The following is a 20,844-nucleotide window of genomic DNA, read 5'->3' as shown; positions in this document are numbered from 1 at the left end:
TAAATACTGTAAATGGAAGATATTGACAGCTCATGTTCTTATATTGTCATCTTTCTGTATGTGAAAGTGCATAACAGGTGACTCATGAAATCACCAGGAGTTATTTGTTTGTTGTTTTTTTTTGGGTGGATCTTCCTTACTTACTTAGGTTTCAAGCATAAATAGGTACAAAAGGAAATAATGAGAGACAGAAAAGAAAGGATCCATCCTCACTTAACTAAAAAGGCAGCAAAAGGTCCCTCAAAACCTAAGGATGATGTTTTGCCAGCCTAGTTCAGGTGTGTGATGGGCAGTTCTCATGCAAGATCTTGACAGGATTTAGGCTTGAATTCTCCATCAAACTGCTTAGCAATCCTTTTGATGTTCTATTTAAGTGATTCCTGTATAGAAACAATCTCAACGCACTCTCATCTTCTGCCCTCTCTTTCTAATTAACATCCGGTGCTGATGATTACAGTTTTAAACTGTGGCACATCTTTGTTACTTATCTAAGTAATTGCCATACCTATAGACACATCTATTAGAAGCAAATTTAAAGGCATAAATGGAGCTTAATTTAAGCAATCATTACCTCATTCTGAGTGGGTGTGAATGTGCAGTATGGGTGAACGATTACAGGTGTCAAAAGGTACAAACAAATACATTTGTTTTCTTTATCATTTTGAAACCTTTTCTTTTTCAGTTTTCAAGAACAGCTAAAATACTTTTTTCTTTATAGAGAGAGAAGAATTTACCTTCAGTATGTAAAACATTTATCAAGCATCATGACCTTATTATAACAAAGTGCTCTCCTTCCATTCTTGGCTCTTTGAAGAAACTCCATTTAAATGAGCCTGACAATAAAATGGTTGTTCCTCTGTTGTTATGCAAGCAAATAAACAACTTAGTACATGACTAAGCTTATCTTAGAAAAAAAACTCTATTCAACTGCTTTTTTATTTTCAAAGATACTTTTTTCTTAAGTTGTGTTGTAGCTAGCAAATAAATGCAGAAACATGGAATTCTGAAGAAGAATAATATTTATGAAGTGCCAAAAGGTGGAATTAACTTCTATTTGGGATTTTTGAAGTCAAAGTTTTCACATCGTTTGAATGAAGATGTATGAGCACCTTGTAGTACAGAGATGCTCTTGGAAGCCACTTCTCCACGACCCATTCAGCAGTATCCAAATAGTCCATAATATGGGAAGGGTGGTACAGAGTTGACTTATTTGGTCTCTCTTCAGTTTGAAAAGCATGAAAATGAGCTTTCTACACCAGATAATCTCAAGAGAAAGGAAAAAAATTTTTACTCTCAGTTTGACCACGGCAAATTTCATGATCTTGTGTCTTGAGTCAGTTCATAGATATTCATCTGACACAGTCCTTTGCATTACATGGGGAAAAGAAAAACCTGATTGACCACTTTATAGGAATATATACAAAAAAGACAAAAAAACAAAAAACAACCATGGAGCTGCATGACCTGAGTATCAATTTGGGCATGGTATAAACAGATTCACTTTGCTAATTTTCTGACTTCTGTACTGTATCTCCGCATGCATATCGAGTTTGGCAACCTATACTGGATGTTTCAGGTAGGCTTTCACCTTCCTAATTGCTCTCTATGGTCTGAGAACCTACTCCAGCCCATTGCAATAAGAATGTGCTTTATGTAAGCATCCTTATTTCATCTGCTAAGTTACACTTCCCTTGAATTTCCTGGAATTATCTCCTCCAGAACTGAGAATTCAGTACGAAATCTGTACCATCAACAATTCCACAAGTCAAAACGAAAGTCTGAGGTCTTTCAGGAAAAGAGATGAGGATGAAAAATTAAATAAAACTTCTTAAGATGCATGAACGTATTGCTTCCATTGGCCAAGACCATTGCCATTCACTTTTGACAATCTCACAGTTGCTATAATTAGTGTGATTCCCAAACTGAAAAATTGTTTTCCAGAAATAATCCAAAAAAATTGTCAGGACTGTCTGTATTGACAAAAATTTTGGCTTGATAACATCAGCATTTTCAGACTAAAATGAATAATAGAAACAAATCCTGACTCCAGAGTTATTAATGTTCTCCCCCAGTTGCAAGCAAACAGGAACAAAATTATGATTCAGGGAGATGTATTTGTAAATAGCTCTCAGGCTATCCCTCAGGACATTGTAATTACGCAGCAGTGCAGGTCTTTTAAATTAACTGCAGTGCAGCTGCTGACATAACGAGCCATGTTCCATGCTCACCTGAGAACCACTGTAGAGTTTTCCCAATAATAATGAAACCAATTTTAGAGAAGCTGAAGCATTCTTCTCAAAAACTGTTGGTAGCTTATAACACCTTTCAGCTTAGTTATGCAATTCTTGTTCTTTTTTTCTTTTTTTTTCTTTCTGATTTTATTTACCATTTAGCAGAAATACAGGACGAGAAGAAATCTTCATCGGGTTAAAAGAGAAAACGATGTCCCTGATCAGTGTTTATCTTCCTATTTAATTTTAAAATTATATTTAGTGTCTTGGCTCTCCAAAGCAGATGGACCGTAGGCTTGCTGTAAATCAGCCTTAACAGTGCTGTCTCTTTTAATGCTTTGGGTTGTAAAACGAAAGGTGTTACTGGAATCGTATGGAGTCCACAGTGCATCTTTTCTCGTTCTTAATGCCCTTTTTGTTGTTACTTTTTGTTTGTAATTTCAGTGTGACTTAATTTTACTTTCTTGGTAACTAAAAATTAAGTCTGACATTGTTTGCTAAGTGTTTCGCTCGGTAAGTTCCTATTGCTGCTGGTGTTGTGCTGCCTGGATGTAGTTTACTTGCCACGGTTCATTTGTGGTTCTACCTTTCTCCTGCTGTGCAGTTGTTCACAATGTCACGCCTAAGTAGCAAGCAGATAATATCTCAAATAAATCAGCAAATTCCTTCATATTTTATAATGCCAAAAGATGACAGCATGAATACAACACAGGACACAAATCTGATAATTCTGCTCTGTTCTCTAAGTTTTGCGTGGTTTTGCAAATTCTAGTATGTCTCTATTATTTTTTGTGGATTTATAATATATTACTGGCCCTGTTTTTGTCATCCTTTTTCAGCTCTTTTTATGCACCAGCAAAATGCTGTCTATAACGTGCAGGTAAGGAAAGGAAGAACCAAGCTGCAAATGGATTGCATGAATACCTTGGGACAGAACAGTCAGAGAGCTGTACAAAGTTATCCATCTCCCTGCTCAGCCAGGAGCTCATCGTTCCGTAGTCTGTTGCAGTAGAAGAACTGTACATAGCAGCTTTGATCAAGTGAGAAAGAGCTTTCTGTTTCCAGCAGAAAGGAGCTAATCCTTAGACTGTGTTGACTTTTTTGTTTTGCTTTCCTTCCTCGTGCCTTTGGGTCAACCTTGAAGTTGACGGTAAAGATCCTAATTCACTATTTTCGGATTCCTCTACTTTCACAGAACTGTTTCTCTGTAATATCAACTAAGTCACCAGTTTTGTAAGTAGGTCTCCATTGGGTATTTTTAGGAAGGGTCCATATGTGCAGTGTGACTGTTGGAACATATCAGGAAATAAAATTCCAGTAAGCTCAGCTCTGAAATTATCACCTTTGTACTTTGCTTGAACTAAAGACAGAGTTTCTTTTACCTATCCTTTCCTCCACTTATCTTGCAGGTGTTTCACCATTAGTCAAGGAGCATCTTGGTCGTAATTTTGCTGGGAAACATACCAAACAACAAATTAGATTTGTAACTAAGAAGCAGAAAAGAAACAATTTGGGGGAAAAATCTCAAGTTGAGGATGGCTTTGGGGGAAAGATATCAAGGTCTCTGGCAAACTAAAAGGAAAAAAATCTATTACCAGCATCATAGGAACTGAGGGAAAAAAAAAAAGTGTATGCATAGGCACTGTGCAAATGGGGTTTAGCTGCTATGGCATAGCTTTTTTTCCACTAAAACTATTCAACCATCATGAAGGAAAGAGCCTGTGGATTTTTTAGTTTCTGTAGCTTTCCTTGAGAAGAAATCAAAATATTACAATATTTCATAGTAACAGAAAACCTTCTACTGACATCACTTCTCTTTTTTTCTGAAGGTTTACCTGTTTTTACTTGCTCATGCATTGAGCCAATCTGCAGGGAGAATTAATATATTAGATATACCAAGCCAACTCATTTTTCTTCTGTCTCTTTTGCCATGATTAATGATAGTGAAAGTGTGTTTAAGTCAAATGACACTTCTGGTATTGCTCAGTGCTTAGATTTTTGTTTGTTTGTTTGTTTTTGTTTGAGTCTGCTATCATTAACTAAAAATAAATTCCAGTTAAAATGCAGAGGCAGATAAAACTATTTCCTTCTGTTTCTTTTTTCTTCTTGCTTTTTCCCTCTGGAATGACTACATTTATGCATTTTGAACGTTTCCAGAAACTGTAAACCTTAAGCAATTAAGCAGCATTTAAGCTTACTGTACTTTATCAATATGAGATGATATATTGATATCTTCTTTAGGTGGACACTTTCAAACTTATAATTGTTAATGTACTAAAAAGAGCTCCTGGCCCTGAGGTGACTGGGCAATGAAAATCTGTCTTCCATCAGATAAACCTACTTTAAAGAGAATCGATACCTAAATCTATCACGTGCTTTCGTAATAATGTGCTGCCCTATATTGCTGGAAAAAATAGCCAGGAAGCCATTAAGTAGAGGAAATGCTTCTAACGAGGTTTCTCGTAAACTAGAAAGGAGACTGCAGGGAGGAAGGATGGAAATGGGATTGCAAGGAAGGAATTTTAATGCTCAGTGTCCTTGGGTTGAATGTGAATTCCCGCCTTGAGAATCCCCTCTTCAGGTCTCCAGGACCTGTTGGTCTCTATTTATATCTTTCAATCCTCTTAAGATGGTAGCAAATAAGAGTGATGTAGTAATTATTGCTGATTATCCCTTTTCTCTCTTGTCAATGTAAAAGGATTTAAAATTCAATTCCTACCACTATGTGGAGATAGCAATTCCCACCAATTCCTTGTAGGAAGCAAGCATTTCCAATGTATATTCAGACAGTACTAAGAAGCCTTGAAAGAAGTGCTCAGTACGTGTACACTTCTAGTGCTCCTTTAATCACTATTTTTGGGATTGTTAGATACTATTTTTAGTGAATATTTACAATGCACTGTGAGTGCCTCTAGGGTTTGAGTCACCACAAAACAAAACTAGATTTTATCAAAGCACAATATTTCATAAGAAACCTGCCCATCAACTAACTAGAAAGAGAAAGCAAACATCATTGGTGCAGGTTGGTAATACTCTGTGAAAACTGTTCAGCCACTGTGAAAATTGCTCATCCACCAACAGACTAAAATAAAAAATAAATTATTAAGCGTGTGTTGTTAATATTACCCTTAAAGGGAAATGAAAGGTTTCAGCATTTCCTTTGAAGTAATTTTAAGGCAGTGGAACTAGTGTATGCATAGCAGCTGTTCTACAACGTATTAAAAGAGCAAAGAATGAACAAGTTATGGAGCATCACCACACAAGAAAACCAAAGTATGCACTGGTAATGTATATTATTTGCATTAAATGAAATCCCAAGGAATATTATTTTAAGGAATTGGAGACTGACTTTCTTCTTCAAATTTACTGAATATGCAATGGACAAAATGGAATAATATATCATTGAGTATACTTTATCTGTCTTACCAGCTTGACTTCAAAAATTTCAAAGTTCTTTTTGAAAACCGCTGCGTCACAGTAGAAAATACTTCTTGCTTCTCAGTGAAGACAGGTCAGAAATGTACCATATGAAGTTCAGTCGTCTTCTCACCATGTCCTATCTGACCAGGGTCATTTATTGCTGAAAAGAGGAAAAAAGGGAAATAAGGAACGATGGAAGTTGGCATAAAAATGAAGGGTAAAGAGTTGTACTGCTTGGATTTCATCCTTTATTCGTTTATGGTTTTGCTCCAAAAGAAGTCCATTTTTCCTGTAGCTTAGGGATGTGCCTTTGACTTTAGTCATCCAGCAGGAACAAACAAACACAGATTTCCTATTTACGTCATGCTTGAGACAGTAGAGTACATAACCAGAAGTTTCAATAAACAATTAAAACTATAATCTATGTTAAACGTTGGGTCAAGAAAATAAATTAGATGCATTGTGTGTTGCAGAATCTCTTGGATTCAGGTCACCAAGCCCATTTCTTAAAACCTAATACTTGCTGTAGCCCACTTTACGTGATTTTAAAATGGTATCAGATATGCTGAATAGGAAAGACTCATATCTTGATGATATTCTGAATTTTAATATTTCTATTGAATGTCTCTTCTTGCTTCAGGGATGGGACATCCACAACCTCCTTGGACAACCTGTTCCAATACGTCACCACCTTCTATGCGAAAAACTTCCTGGTAGTATCTAAACTAAACCTCCTCTCTCCTACTTTTAAACCATTCCCCCTTGTCCTGTCAAGAAATCAACAAGTGGCAGAAGCATACAAAGCAATTTTTGAAAATATATTTGCTTTCCATCTGCTGTAGCGTATGGTAGCTGGTCCATGGTGCACACTCTAAACCCCCATGAGAACTTAATATGAGTAAATCTGTAGAAAGCTCAAGGAACAACTGCATAGTCTGATCTGTGTAGTTATTTGTGTTCAGGTGAGACACATACCCAGCTCTGGAATGAGCGGTTCTGTGTCTGCATTGCCCTGACACCACACTGACTAATGGCTGGGTGGGACATGTGGCTGAACAGTGCCTTGGCCGGTAAAGCGGTTCTATTGATCCAGTAAAAGGATTATTTTGAGAGCAAATGTTCACAAAGCAGAATAAGGCCACATTTTACTTACCTGCGTAGTCCCAGAGGATGACCTACCTACCTCTCTACTGAAGATACTCGTATGGTTGTCTTCTGCACTGTGGCTGAGTGCTTGCAGCCTTCCATGGTTTTATTTTCACAACATCACATTTATCTTGCTCTGTCTATGGATGCCAAGACGCAGAAGGAGTAAACAACTTTCTGAAGATCTCCTAGGAGGTTTATGGTGGGGAAGAGCAAAAAACAAAGCCTAAAAATGCAAGAGAAGAGCTACAATCACTGTCCTATTTCTCTTCTCCAAAGGAGGAGTGCATGCACAGTGAGGGACAGAGCCTGCAGGGACCCGGCCAGGGACCATGGAGCAGGATGTATGAACCACAATAAACAACACATTCCTTCTGTAAATATATGCAGGGACGAATTAAAATTAAGCTTTTTCTGAAGCTGTATTCAGTCATAGGGTCTATTACATTCAGCTTCAGTTTGTACCACAGGCTTGTTTCGGTTGCCCTCGTAAACACCATATACTATTTTTAAATATGGAAAGAAGTTCCTTTGCCCAATAGATTATCTAAGCTTTAAAATACAGAAGATATTTTAGTTTTTATGCTTACATTTTTATAGACCCAAACAACTGGAGGACAGATGGTTCAGATGGTAACAGAGATAAAAGACTCTATAGATTAAACTGTTGGTGGCCATTTCTATTTCATTCTTTGGCATTTTGCCCCAATTTTGCATCATCGCATACCATATAAAATGAAACATTTTTTCAAGCTCTTAATTTTTAAGACTCCTCTAAGGATATTTTGCCTAATCTCCTAAGCAGAATAAACTATCTCAAAAGTGAAAACTGACCTGGAGAAGTAGAGATGCAGAGCGATGGGCTCTTTCTGAAATTCCCAATGAGCTGAATATTTTAACTTTGGCTTCTTCTCCTTCCGTTAAAGCCATTTACCCTAAAAAAAAAACCAACAAAAACATGGTAAGATCTTATTCACTTAAAATACTTTCATTTCAACACGACTCACCCAACATATCGTGGACGTGGTTGCCTTCTGTGTCCATTGGTTAACTTAACATTACCAACTTAAGATTTAAGGCAGTGAAAAGAACAGTTTATCTTCATCCTAACTCATGGTTGGTGTCAACTTCCCTAACATTAGATTGCATTGATTGTGTCTTCAGTACAATCTCTTGCTCCTTTTGAGCCTCTCAGGCGGTTCATCACAGCCAGTGTTCACGTGCAGAAGGTGTGAGGCTCTGGGATGAAGAAGTCACAGTCACAAAGTGAGGGCTTTGCTTCATCATTAGCTGCCTAAAAGATCTCGCTAATCTCTGAGGTTTGTCAAACATTTGTTTAATGCACTGACCTGAGTGTTAGATTTTTTTTAGTGTAGCCACTGTATTAATGCCAGAAACTTTGATGGAGTTGGCAGCAATAATCGGTTTCACCAAAGAAGCTGCTCTATTATGTTTTGTAGGGACCAAGCTATTTTTAAACTTACAGATCCCATTAAAAACAAAACAAAAAAAATCTAACAACAAAACCTTCCACAGCCAATGGTTATCCGCAATCCCCTCAGTGAGCATCCTGCCTCAACATGGCCAGTGGTTGGTTGGGCAGCCAAGAAGGCTGAGCTCTCGAAAACAGCTTCCTCTTCTGCTCATTTCTTCTCTTTTCCATATATCGTGCTTTTTAATAATCAGTGTGATCTCCACAGGGACAACATTCAGAAATTCTGAATACTTTCTTACTTTGAGTGTTTATCCCAGCTATTAAATATTCTTGAGAGTTCTTTCACAGGAAAACCTTGAGGTACTCATTAAAATTAATGTGTGGTTTGTTTGTTTATCTGCCAGAAAAGGAAAACAAATACCAGTAGTTCAGATCTCCCTGCTAACATGCAAAGACGGGAACTGTGCTGCAGCAATCACAAGTGCAGTGGAAGTGTGTACGCTTTTATGGGCACACTTTTATGAGTGCACTTATATAGGTGCAGCATTGACATACTAACAGCTAACATGAGGGACTGTTTTTTTAAGGATGCCTTGTAAAATTAAGCAGAAAAAGTAATTAAGAAAACCTTTCTTACTTTGAAAACATGAGGCTAGCAAGACTTTGAATCAGAGGAGATGAGGGCAGGAAGACATGCAGCTTGATGCTGGAACGCACAAAGACTGGAAGATGCACTAAACTGCATACCAACATAGCATAGACAACAGAAAGGCCAAGAAGGAGATTTTGTGTCTGGGGGCAAGTTAATTGCCTCATGCAGAATGAGTTACCACTTAATACTGGAAGCATGCTAATGAATTGTTTCTTACTTTAAGATTCATTATTAAGGCTTCCCCTCTCCTCCCCCCCCCCCCCATTCTCAATGAAAGTACTTTACTTTCTGAGCTCTTTCTAAAAGCTCAGTGTTAAAAGTCAAACACGTAGGTGCTGAAAGAATGTAAATAGCTGAGATCACAAAGCCCACACAGTATCTAGAAGGTGCCAAATGGAGAACAGTGTTCTTAAACGTAAGGTTCTGTCAAGGAACTGCAAATAAGAAAGTATCAGCACTACGGTAATGGCATTCTTCTCTACCTGCATTCCACTGCGTGTCTTTGTGTGTTCATGTATGTATTTGAGATTGTGAAGTTTAGTAAGGAAGAGCTCAGGAAGAACGAATTAGATTGAGTTATGAGGGGAGGAAAAAAAAAAAGACAGTACAAAGGCTGAAGCAGTGAAATGACATTTCAGTTGCTCAGCCGTGCTGATCCTCAGGTAACACAGATACTTATTGTGACATCTGCATTTCAGAACATTACTGGGTAAAATATCAGTCGAGAGTGCTAAGAAAAAATAAAAGTTATCTGCTATCGGCAATTAATGTATAAGGCAAAATGGTACCCCTCTTCCCTGCTAAGATTTTCTAACATGCAAATAAGATGTATAAATAGATAGCAATTGATTAAAGTACAAAACAGAGGTGAGAACAGTACCGTCAAGGAACCAGAGAATTAAAGAAGATATTCAGAACCAGTTTACAGCTGTTTCTATTGTACTGGAATGTCTTGTATCAGCGGTACTGTTTGAAGAAGAGATGTAATCATTACTGGCGCTGATAATGCTGACGATAAGGCCGATTCCAGAGTGATAGTGGAAGATAAAAGGACTGTGACAGTCATTGGAACAATTGGATTGAGAAATGCAAAATAGCAACCAACGATTTAAATAAATGCAGATTACAGGAAGCAAGACTGGGGATTTCTACTGCTCTGAATACAGAAGAAAACGTATGAAGTCTAAGAAGTTAATTAGTATTTTAAAAATGTAGTAAAATACATAAAAATGGGATGAATAGAAAATTAGTAGATAAAAACCCTAACTTTGTGGGTTGATCTTACAATAAGTTGAATGAGCTCTTTATTAAACAGAGAAAATATGCATCTATTTTGGGTGCTTATAAGAAAATAAACTGTTTTGGGTTAATATGCTTAAAATAGTATGCAAGCCTAAGTAGCATGGCAAAATTTTAACAAAAATTTAAGATAGACAACATCCACAAATGTTCCAGTGCCTTTGTTGCAGTTATGCATTTATATAGAAGAGCAGTGAGATTTCAAGGCTGGAAAAAGTCATCTATGAGCCTCATATTTGTTGGATTAATCCCATTCATTTCCATTGGGACTGAAGGAAAAGGGACTAGGGTGGAATAACTAGATAGTTCAGAAGGCATTACAACCTCAATTCCAAGAAAATTCATTTCCATAATCAGTGCTCATAAACAGTGGGGCATCCGTTTGTGATAAATAAAACTTTATCCTCATTTTAAATACTACTATTGAGATTACTACAGTGGAAATTATTATTGTTAGGGTCATTATTGTCAGCCTCAGTGCCTCTGTTAACCAGATGCAGACCACGTCCTATGCACTAGATAATCTCTCCTGACTGATAGAACAAGTGGCTGACCTGAAGCCTTAGGGCTTCATTTAAGAATGTCTTGTGATTACAGCTTCAGCTCCAGTACACCGATGTAGTTCTACAGTGTTTAACTCAGAATCTGGACCAGCAAATGTAGTTTGATGTAGTGTCTTTCCAAGGACAAAGGGGTGAGTTCCTTCCTTCAACTCGAACCATTGATTTTTGGAAATCAGGAGTCATTGCTGACCCTGTCAGTGCAATTATTCATAATTAAAATTGAGATCTAACTATAAAGGAATTAAAGCAATTATAAAAGCAATAATAAATATGTTTCCTCTGCTGATTATAGTGTAGGTCTGAAATACTGTTTGAGATCCCTGCGAGTCTATGCTCATGAATTGTAGAAAAGCAAAGCGACTGATTGCATGGGTGAGCTGAATAGCAAATAGCAATATTTAGCTTGCTGAAGACCTTACAGCAGCAGAGCTGAGACATCAGTGGTTATTCCCTTGCTCTTGCTAGACAGCACCTGAAAGAATAGGAATGAGAAAGGAGAATTGCCATTAGAAGAATTTTTTTATTATTACTATTTTTTGTCTACTGTTTTAGTACCTTATTTCATCTTTTATCCCTCCTTTCCTTCCCTTCTCTGCTGCAACAAATATTGATTTGTGGATAGGAACAGCAAGCACATTGCCTGTGCACATTCTGATCTCATCAGAGAAGGAGGTGAGCAGGGACAAGTGATCCTTAATGACATTGTTCTGAGCCCAGAACTTATTCTGATGTATATTAAAAAAAAATAAATAGCAACACATCAGCATAATGCTGAAAACCAAACATACTTATCATTGGGAATTGCAGTTATTGTCCTACTGAAGGGTGAAAATCTTAGAGCTCTTTAAGTATTTTAGGAAAAGGTAGTGGCAGATAACCAGTTATTAAATACTCAGAAAAATGGTGATGATAACAATCCAGTTAAAGAATGGAAGATTTACTTACCTGTCCTTAGGATCAGGCCTTGCCAAATACTCCACCAGAAAGATCTCCGGATACAAACCCTTCCCTTGTGGCAACCAGCCCTTAAATGCAGCTTGGAGAGGGGCAGAACCTGGTTCTACCTCTTCCAGTCACGCAGGTGAATTGCTTTCACCTGTGCTCCCAGGGCTGGCTGTGTCCCTTCACCAGGTGCTCAATCATTGGTTCAGTTCATGGCTTAGCAATTCCCATACTGTATGATCTGGCCAATACTAGTAAGAGCAGTTTTATTTTTTCAAACAGGAATGTAATTAAGTTATGTGTAAATCTGACAGACTACATGTATGATTCTGCAGTTCCCTCCTACCTACAGGAGCCCTCCAAGGTATTATTTCTAAAAGGTCAGTGGCCTGACACCACTCTTGGTGGAAATGACATTGTTATTTTAAGGTTTGTTGTCTGGCCATTGTATTGTTTTACACAGAGCTGCTCTCCCTGGGTTTTATTCCATTAAAGTAAATGGCAAACAGTGTTGCCAGAGCGAGCTGCAGAGTGCCCATGTACTGTATGCTGCTGAGGGAATTGCTCATCTGTCATCAGTCAGAGAATGATCCAGATCAGACCTTGACACTTCAGAATTATGACAGCATATGCTGGATAAATGGAAAATTCTTGCTTACAGCAGAGACATATTTCATCTACTTAAATGTCATACCAGTGTCTTTAGTGTTCACTGGTTCACAGAAGGTCGGGTTCTCAGCTATTTCTTGTATGACCTCACAAAGTGCAAGATTGAAGTAAGTCTCTCTGCTCAAATGCTCAACATGATTCAAACATCCATATACAAGTAACAGTGGTTTCAAAGCCTTCATGATGAAGTACATCATCTGCTAACCGTTCACTTCATTATGAACCCATCTGTATTCCTTAGAAATCTCAGTTTTGTACGTTCGTTGGTTTTCTTATCTTCATCAGTAATGTCAAAAAGAGGAAGCTTTCTTGAAAACCAGGCCACTGAGCTTGCAAAAAGTTGAACATTGGATTATACTGTCAAACCTGAGCGTATTGTGTAATAGTACCAAGGAGAATATATTTGATACAACCAGCATTTTAGAGACACATTCACAAAAGCATGCAGACCAACACTGTGCAGCAGTACTCAATTTGCTAAAAAAGAAAGATGTGATTTAACAAGTGCAGTTCTATCTTTAGGCAAGCTGATCGTTATATCTGGGAGATGCCCAAATGCTTTGCTTATCAGTCCCTGGCTGCCATCAGGGCTACTACACTTCCTTGGTTTTAATTTCCCAAGAATGCACATACCTATCTTCCTACAGATCTCTTTGCTATGAAGTTGTAGGTTGTCACCTTTTCTTCAGTCAAACTGAATCTTGGGTATGGGTGTCACTCTTTGTTTTGTGAACCATTTCAAACATGAGTATTCAACTAAAAAATTCCTAGATCAAGAGCTCCAGTGCTCCAAAAGAATAGCCACAGTATTGGTGATTTGAAAGCCAAATGCTGTCATAGCAGGCAGTAAGATCTGTACTCCAATAACCTTGAGAAATTAGTGAAGAAGGAAAGATAAAGCAACTGTTAAGGAAAAAATTCATTAGGTAACGCTTTTGTTTCAGATGCATCAATGGATGCAATTAAATTTTTGGCAAGAGCAATATTAAACTTCTTTTTCCAGAAGGTTATTATAGCTTGAATCGAGAGGCTGGACCACTGAACAACTATTGCCATCGAAACATACAGGAGTAAAGTTTGCTGTGAGCAAAGCACAAGATGAAGTTCTGATATCACAGTGGGATTTTTCAGGTTGTCTTCCTGCCACAGATGGGGTGCCCAGCCTCCCCTTGGGTGAAGATAGGGGAAACTATGTCCTCAATAGGATGATTCCTGACCTGAAGAGATGAAATGCAGATGTGGTACATCATCATTCCTCTGCCATGTGCAATACTTCATTCAATTGTCTTATGTTCTAAAAATATGTCAGGGAAAGGGGGGGGAGGAACAATATTTCAGCATGAAATTCAGCCCCATTATTTTTATACAATGTAAGATCTTCATTTCTTAGCTGACTTCAGTGACAGAAACAACAGATACAACATAAATTATGCAGATTTCCCTTTGGAGGCTATTGTGTTGTTGTTGTTTTTCTTTTCTATACCAAAATTGTGTATTTTAAAGAGAGCTCCGCAGAACGATACACACTTAGAAGAGAGGATGCACTGGCTCACAACCTCTTTGAATGCCTTCCCTAAGACTTGTTCTCTACCAAATGAGACTGATCTGGTGCCACTGTCCCTGTGCACCTGGATGTAAATTTGTGAATTATGGAGCACAGCCACATTTCTTTTTTTACGTTAAACATTTCAAAAGGGTTGTTCAGTTTCAAAAAAGACTGTTTCAATTTCAAAAAGACTGTTCAGTGTAGGATGGGATATTGTAGCAGGTAGCTCTGAGTCTGGTAAACATGTATTACTTATCCTGTAGATGTGGGTTAAAGAGTAACATCTTGTTTTCCTTTCAGTGCAATACAAATAAAGTACCGAAGGGTTCTTCTGGGATTTTCCCTGACTGCTAGACTAATTAACTAATTAGAGTGTGGAACTCTTTGTACCACTTTAGACTTCACTGAATTATATTTATCAAGGAAGATCAGCAAAAGGATTTTCTGTTGTTTTATTTTGAGGCTTTTTACTTACTGAATTGAGTGAGGTGCAAATTAGATACATCCTGGTTTGGGTTGACTGCCTCCATCTGCATGTGGAGATGTGTATTCTCTCACCTCACCGCTGCCCCTCCTGGTAATCCACTGTTCACTTTCATTAATCTTGCTAAATACTGTTCCATGACACCTAGAACCAAATAGATTCATGACTGTAACTTCAGAAGTACATCTGTTTGCATGAACACAGAAAGTGAAAGGAAGACATAACCACAGCAGGAAAAGGATTGACAACTGACCTGCAAAAAGGGTTCCATTAGTGAAATTGAGAGAAACCAGTAAGGAAAATGACAGTTGTTGAGTTTCAGGCCTTACAGAGGTGAGCCCCAGAGCAGTTTCAAATGTGCTGTGAGCCTGAGAAGGCTGGTTTGGATGCTTGAAGCTGGTGGTGTGATGTTGCAGCTCCGTTAGGAGTTCGTTTTTGAGTGCATTCACGTGCTCATGGTCTGCTGTGAGCATAACAGGTGGCTGCCTGTGTTCTGCTTGTGTTTGGTTGTGCATGTGTCTGTAGGGGTGCGAATCATCCTGCCAGCAGAAGACAAAATGCTGGCAAATATTTTAAGACCATCTCACAGAGTAAGGACCATCCAAACTCTCAGGCACAACTGGAAGCTATATTTCACTGATATGCAACTCGTTTGCATGCCAGTATCTGTAAAACATCACATACGCTGCTGTTAAAAGCTTAGCATTTATTACACCCCAGTTTGTGGACAGTGCTGCACTAACTCCATTTTTTTTTTTTTTAATTGCAGTAAACAGCAGAAATAAACAGCAAGGAACTCAGTTTGCTCCCAAAAGTTTCCTTGAGAGAAGAGCTCACTGTAGTTTATTTCCTACCTCAGTGGTTTGCAATCTAGTAAGGGACTCATCCTGCCAAACCACAAGGCGTAAACATTTTCTTTCTTGTTAAATCTCTCCAGAGAGCACCACACCATCCACACCATCTTACTACTGCCTGATATATACACACTAATTCTTGAAAAGGTCACTTCTGCTCAAACGTTAATTAGATGTTGATGTTGTTAAAGAATAAACAGGCTAAAAAATTCACCTAGAATTTCACCTGTTTCTTGATATCAATTTAAGTAACTGTATTTTCTTTATGGGTTATACATCTGTATATCTATCTATCTAGGCATTATATGCATTCCAAAGCTTAGTGAGGAGAAGGAATATTTTTATTATTATCTTTAGTTTACTTCCTTCTTCTCAACTTCCTGCTCACAAAGAAAGAAGGCTCATAAATTTAGGAGAAACCTAAGTGCTATTGTTAATCATGAATATAACTTCTTGTAATTGTCAACTTAAGCCCTACTTAATACACTAAAAATGTTAATAATCTGGAAAAGGGAAATTAAAACAATTAAATATTATTAGCTAGATAGCCAAAGAGCAGAGGGCTTCTGCCTGGAAATGTATGCAGTAAAAGAATTGCAAAAAATCCCACTAAATGAAGGAAGCTTAGTCTTTCTTTCAACTTTACTCCTCAATCCTTCTCTAATTCTCTGTATAACAGTCTGGATTTTTCTTGAAATTAATTGTTTTAATTATGGCAAATGGCTTGAATGGCTTCTATGTGAGAAAAGAATTAAAACTCTGGGACGGTTTAGTGTGGAGAGGGGACATAAAGAGGGCACACGATGGAGCTATACAAATAATGAATTGCCTATGCAGAAAGTAAATCTTGTGCTTTCACTTATCATTTCTTATAATACAAGAACCAGGGGACTTATAATGAAACCGAAAGGCAGCAAAACTAAAACCATTAAAGAAAATAAGTATTTACACAAATGCATAATTAACCTGTGGAATTAATTCCCAGAAGAGTTCAGTGGAGCCAAAAGCTTAGTGGGGTTCGGAAAAGGATTAGACATTTATATGGATAATGGAAACGCCTGTGGTGGGATTGGTTGGAGTGAGGAGTATAAAGGGAACGTGGGACTGCAGCTCTTGCTGAGGACAGTGGCAGCGAGATGAAGTATAAAGACTTAGGCAAACTGCACTGGCGAATCACAGGCTGACATGGGGAGGAGGAAAGTGCCTGAGGTAGGGAGTATCCCTTCAATAATTTTTCATTTCCCCTGGGTAAATATGGCTATTTCATTTTCTTCTGAAAGATTACACCGTGATGAGATGATGTGAAAATTACATATATTTGAGCACTCATTTTACCCTAACTGAGCCAAAGAATAGAGGTTTTAACACTGGGGGAAAATGAATTCAGAACAAATTGTCTGTTGTTATCATATACAATTGTTATCACAGCATTCCTGCAGAATTGTATAATAAATAAATATAATTCATCTTTGGGAACCAGATTAATTTCCACAATTGGATGAGACGTATTGTAATGGGAGTTGTGTGGTGGCAGTGTTCCTGGTATTGACTTCCTGTGCATTCTGTTCTACCCATCCTGTATTTTAGCGTATCAAAATTTTCCAAGGCTTTAATGTTTTAAATCCCACAATAACATAATTTCTGCAGATGTAAGTTGTCCACAATTCATTGGGTTCCTAAAATAATCCACGTTAGCTTCTCTTGTCAGGGATCTCTGCCAACATTCTGAAAACTAAGGCAATTTGATGACCTACATGACATTATTATTAAGCTTGTTTCCCCCTTCGCTGCTAATAATGTTACCCAAACTAGATTCTCAAAAGCTCTGTATTTAGTGCATATGGGGACTTGTTCTCTCTAAACACAGATGTTACAGAAGAAGATGGGAAATGTAGCAGACATATGGTAGGTTGGATGTGGATTTCCATTTCTATTTAGTTCATTAACCTTTTCAGGATCTTGGCCAAAAGTAGCTCAAGGTGTTTTGACCCCTACCTTGATGGTCTCCATGAACCCAATTCTGTGAGCAGGCTTTTTAGTTGACCATCATTATTTTGAATCAAAACAGGAATTCCACCTCAGCACCGCAAGGTGTTGCAAAAGGCTTTTCATTCATGCTCAATTGACTTTGAAGCTATCTTAAATGTTTCCCAGACCATTTATTTATGACCTATTTCATTCTGGGTGATACTTACAAACTCTGAAAACATGCTGGATATGATCTAAAGTAATTCAGTAGCTTTTTTTCTCCATAGCTGCACGTCTAAACTGCAATGCATACTACTTTCCCAGTAAAACAAAGTCTGGATGCTATCACCATTTGTAAAGCAAATATTTTAACTTCAAGTAACAAATTCCTTCTGCATCAGAAACTGAAATCTGACTCACAGCTTTAAACTACTGCTGATTGTTTTATTTTATCCAGCATTAGTATTTATGGTTCACACTGCTTGGGTAGTTAGAAATAAGACTCACAAAGTACTTCGACCTACAAGCTTTCCCTGGGCTTGGAATGTGATGGATATAGACAAGAAAACATAGTAACTGAAAACTCCTTCCAGACCTGCTGTACTGCAGTCTGTACCACTCAGCAGCTGCTGTGAGGATGCTTTCCATCTCAGACCTTGTGGCTGTGATCACTTTACAAGCTGTCTTCTTCCTCTCCCATGCAGGGACATCACCTTCGTGCTTCCACGTGAGCATCTGCTGGCTTTGTAGCCCACACTGCAGAGTCACTTCGATGTCTGCAGAGGTGCCTTTAAACTCCACGTCATTCTTGCTTCCAGCTACCAAAAAATGCATCGGTAGCACCTTATTATAAGTTATATTTATACACAGACTCACACTGTATAAGGGAAGATGCACAGCTGAGAATGCCTTTAGAGCATTGTCTTCCTCAACATGTCTTTTATGTGTTCTTTATCTGAGAGCTGCTTTTGTAATTTTCTCGAAGCTGAATTATGAAAGAATTTTGATCCAAATGAGTCACTGTCCCCCTAGATAGGATGCAAGAAATGTTAAATATTCTTATATACTTTGCAGATCTGAAAGTAAAATTAATTCTTTTCCTTTAACACTGTTCCTTCCTTTATATTCCGATGACTCATCTGGTGAAGCATTACAGTGCCAATTTCTCTCCTTCTCAAAGCTAACAGGTGTTTCTTGGATTTGCCTCATCTGCTACGAATCACCACTGAGTCCAACTGGGGATTTTCCCTTCAGCAGTCAGGCAGTGCCCTGCATTGGTATTCTGCACCTGCTCCCGTCATGCCCAGTCCATCCCCAGTATCGTTGTTGAGTCTGGCTGGACATCTCTTGACAGCTGGTTCATCAGATCCACATCATTGTTTGTGCAGGGTGGATTTATTGTACAGAGAGCCTGGGGCACCTGTATCTCATTATGTAAATGCAGCCACTCTGTCCTAAGATGTTGTTTACTGTTGGAATGTGATTACAAGCAGGTACTGGTCCTGAATTGTTTCCTCTTCTGAGAAGATCAGCTTTTGAGAATGGTAACATCAACAATTATCCTTAGGCAAAAATGTTTTTTCTCTTTTTTTTTTTTCCTTACAGTGCAGTGAAAGCTTATTTTAATAACTTTCTGTTGCCCAAATTCTCTTCTTTTTAAACTTAAATGTTCTGCCAGAATGAGATGAATGAGTCGACTGTTCAAAATACACAACACGCACAAGTTCTCATCAGTCTTTACTTTGGCAGACAGTGTTTACATGCATCTAAATTCTTATGGAGCAAAACTGTCCCCATTTTGCTGGAAATGCCAAGCGGCATTTGACGAACATTAATTTGTTTTGATCTAATTGCAGCACAACATTTTATTTCCAAGATGCTCAGGCCTAATTAAAATTATTTTGTATTTATTAAAATCTAATGGAAAACATCAGGCTCCCTTACTTGTGATCTGATAACCAAGAATCCAGTTTAATCAGCTCCATTTGAATCTGAATCTACTGGAGCAATAATTGCCATAATACACATTAAAAAATGATTTTAACTAGAATGCGAATCCACATTTTCAGCTGAGCAATGGGGAGACCAAACTTGAAAACAGCCTGATATGTCAGTGCTCGTAGAGAACCAGTATGAATTAGACTTGAAAACCATTGCTGTACTCCCCAAATTTTGTCATGCAGTAGAAAAGATGAAACAAGGTAAAGAAGCAGCCTAGCGTGTGCGTCTGCTACCAGTCCCATGATCATAAAAACCGTATCATTTTTTAGCTGTTTAGGATATTCCTATTTTTCATTTGTTAATAGGCTGCTGATCCTGCATCCCATTTCTACTGTGGGCGAAGCAGGGGGATTAGGTCTGCTGCTCACAGGTCTGCTGCTGCTGTGTGGCCATCGCGGTGATCAGTGCAGGTGCTTTGCAAGTTTATTAAAAAAATAAAACCACTTGCAAGGTTAATTACAAATGGAAATATTTCACTGTGGGCTTAGCACTCTGAAAATGTGCTGATTCAGACAAGAACACGGACAGACTTACTACTGAGGCTGACTAAATATACCTTAATTATTATATAATTTAATTCAGTATAAATAAGGCCTTCTTGGTATAATGGCCCTCTGCCATTTGTGATTAATTTTTCATTAGGCATCAGGCCATGAAAGCACTTAAGCAGGTGCTCAATTTTAACCACTTTAGTCAATTACACTTAGAATTAGGCATATGTTCCAATGCTTTGCTTGACTGAACTGCTATTCTCCAAAGCCAAGCTGACCTACATGTACGTTGTTTATAGCACTGAACATTTTTTTGTGTTTGTTATCACTAGGGATTAAAAATAAGAAATTCTATTATTTTACCTTCAAATTAAACGCCATCTAAAGGAGGAGATCAAGTCCTTTATTAGAGTGTACAATATAGGTGAAAGGACAGATGTCCTAAAACCTTTTTTCTCTTCCATACTTAGGCTATCCAGATGGCAACCACCTTCATGAGTTACACATTAACAGTCTCCAAAACCATGCTCGTATAACCTATATGCCTGTTGGCAGAGAGCGAAGTTTCCTAAACCTTTTTTTCCTGTAGTAATAGGTTATTATCAGCAATAGTTCTACCACTCTGCTTATGAGTTACAAAATATAAATACTACCAAAGTTTATCTATTTAGTACTGCGCTATTTGTTCAGACTGCAGTTTTCTTTAGTTTTGTTCATGGTAACATCAAATAAAAGAGCAAGGAAAAGTTAGATTAGTGGTGTTTGGGTTTTTTTATTATTATTATTTAGTTGTTTTTTTTTAATAGAAACCCTGGTTCATATTGTTAGCCAGCTATTGACCAGTCCTCACAACAACAGCTCTCAGAAGGTCTCTAGAGCTTTCAGTGGGGAAGTATAACAAAATCTAATGCATTTTGGAAAGCACTTTTTCTGAAAGATGTTTGCTTTTCCAGTAGGAGTTATGTTATCTTTGTGATATTGCTACCCTATAAAAATCTATTTTCCCCAAAATGGAGAAACTACCCTAAGAGAATGTAACATTGATAATGTTGGCTCCAGATTTTCAGCTCATTATGAACCCTTCCAAATCTGGATATTCTGCGATTCCACTACTGACTCCCTCAGATTTTGAAAATTGTAGCG

The 20,844-nt window shown here is 37.9% G+C and overlaps 1 long non-coding RNA gene across 2 annotated transcripts; it reads right to left on the bottom strand.

Moving 5' to 3' along the window:
- Positions 1-2,609: 2,609 nt before the first annotated feature.
- LOC104912713 lies at positions 2,610-11,935 on the bottom strand. 2 transcript variants are annotated; one of them, XR_794835.3, is made up of 6 exons: positions 11,692-11,935; positions 11,166-11,218; positions 7,632-7,732; positions 6,835-7,023; positions 5,658-5,811; positions 2,610-3,682 (listed from the first exon to the last, which is right to left on the bottom strand). It is a non-coding gene; the product is annotated as an uncharacterized LOC104912713 (long non-coding RNA). The 2 variants fall into 2 exon arrangements; XR_794836.3 differs by having other exon boundaries at positions 6,835-6,985.
- Positions 11,936-20,844: the final 8,909 nt, after the last annotated feature.

Source organism: Meleagris gallopavo, chromosome 11 (genome assembly GCF_000146605.3).
Source record: "Meleagris gallopavo isolate NT-WF06-2002-E0010 breed Aviagen turkey brand Nicholas breeding stock chromosome 11, Turkey_5.1, whole genome shotgun sequence".
NCBI lineage: Eukaryota > Metazoa > Chordata > Aves > Galliformes > Phasianidae > Meleagris > Meleagris gallopavo.
This window is presented reverse-complemented; position numbering and strand designations above follow the sequence as displayed.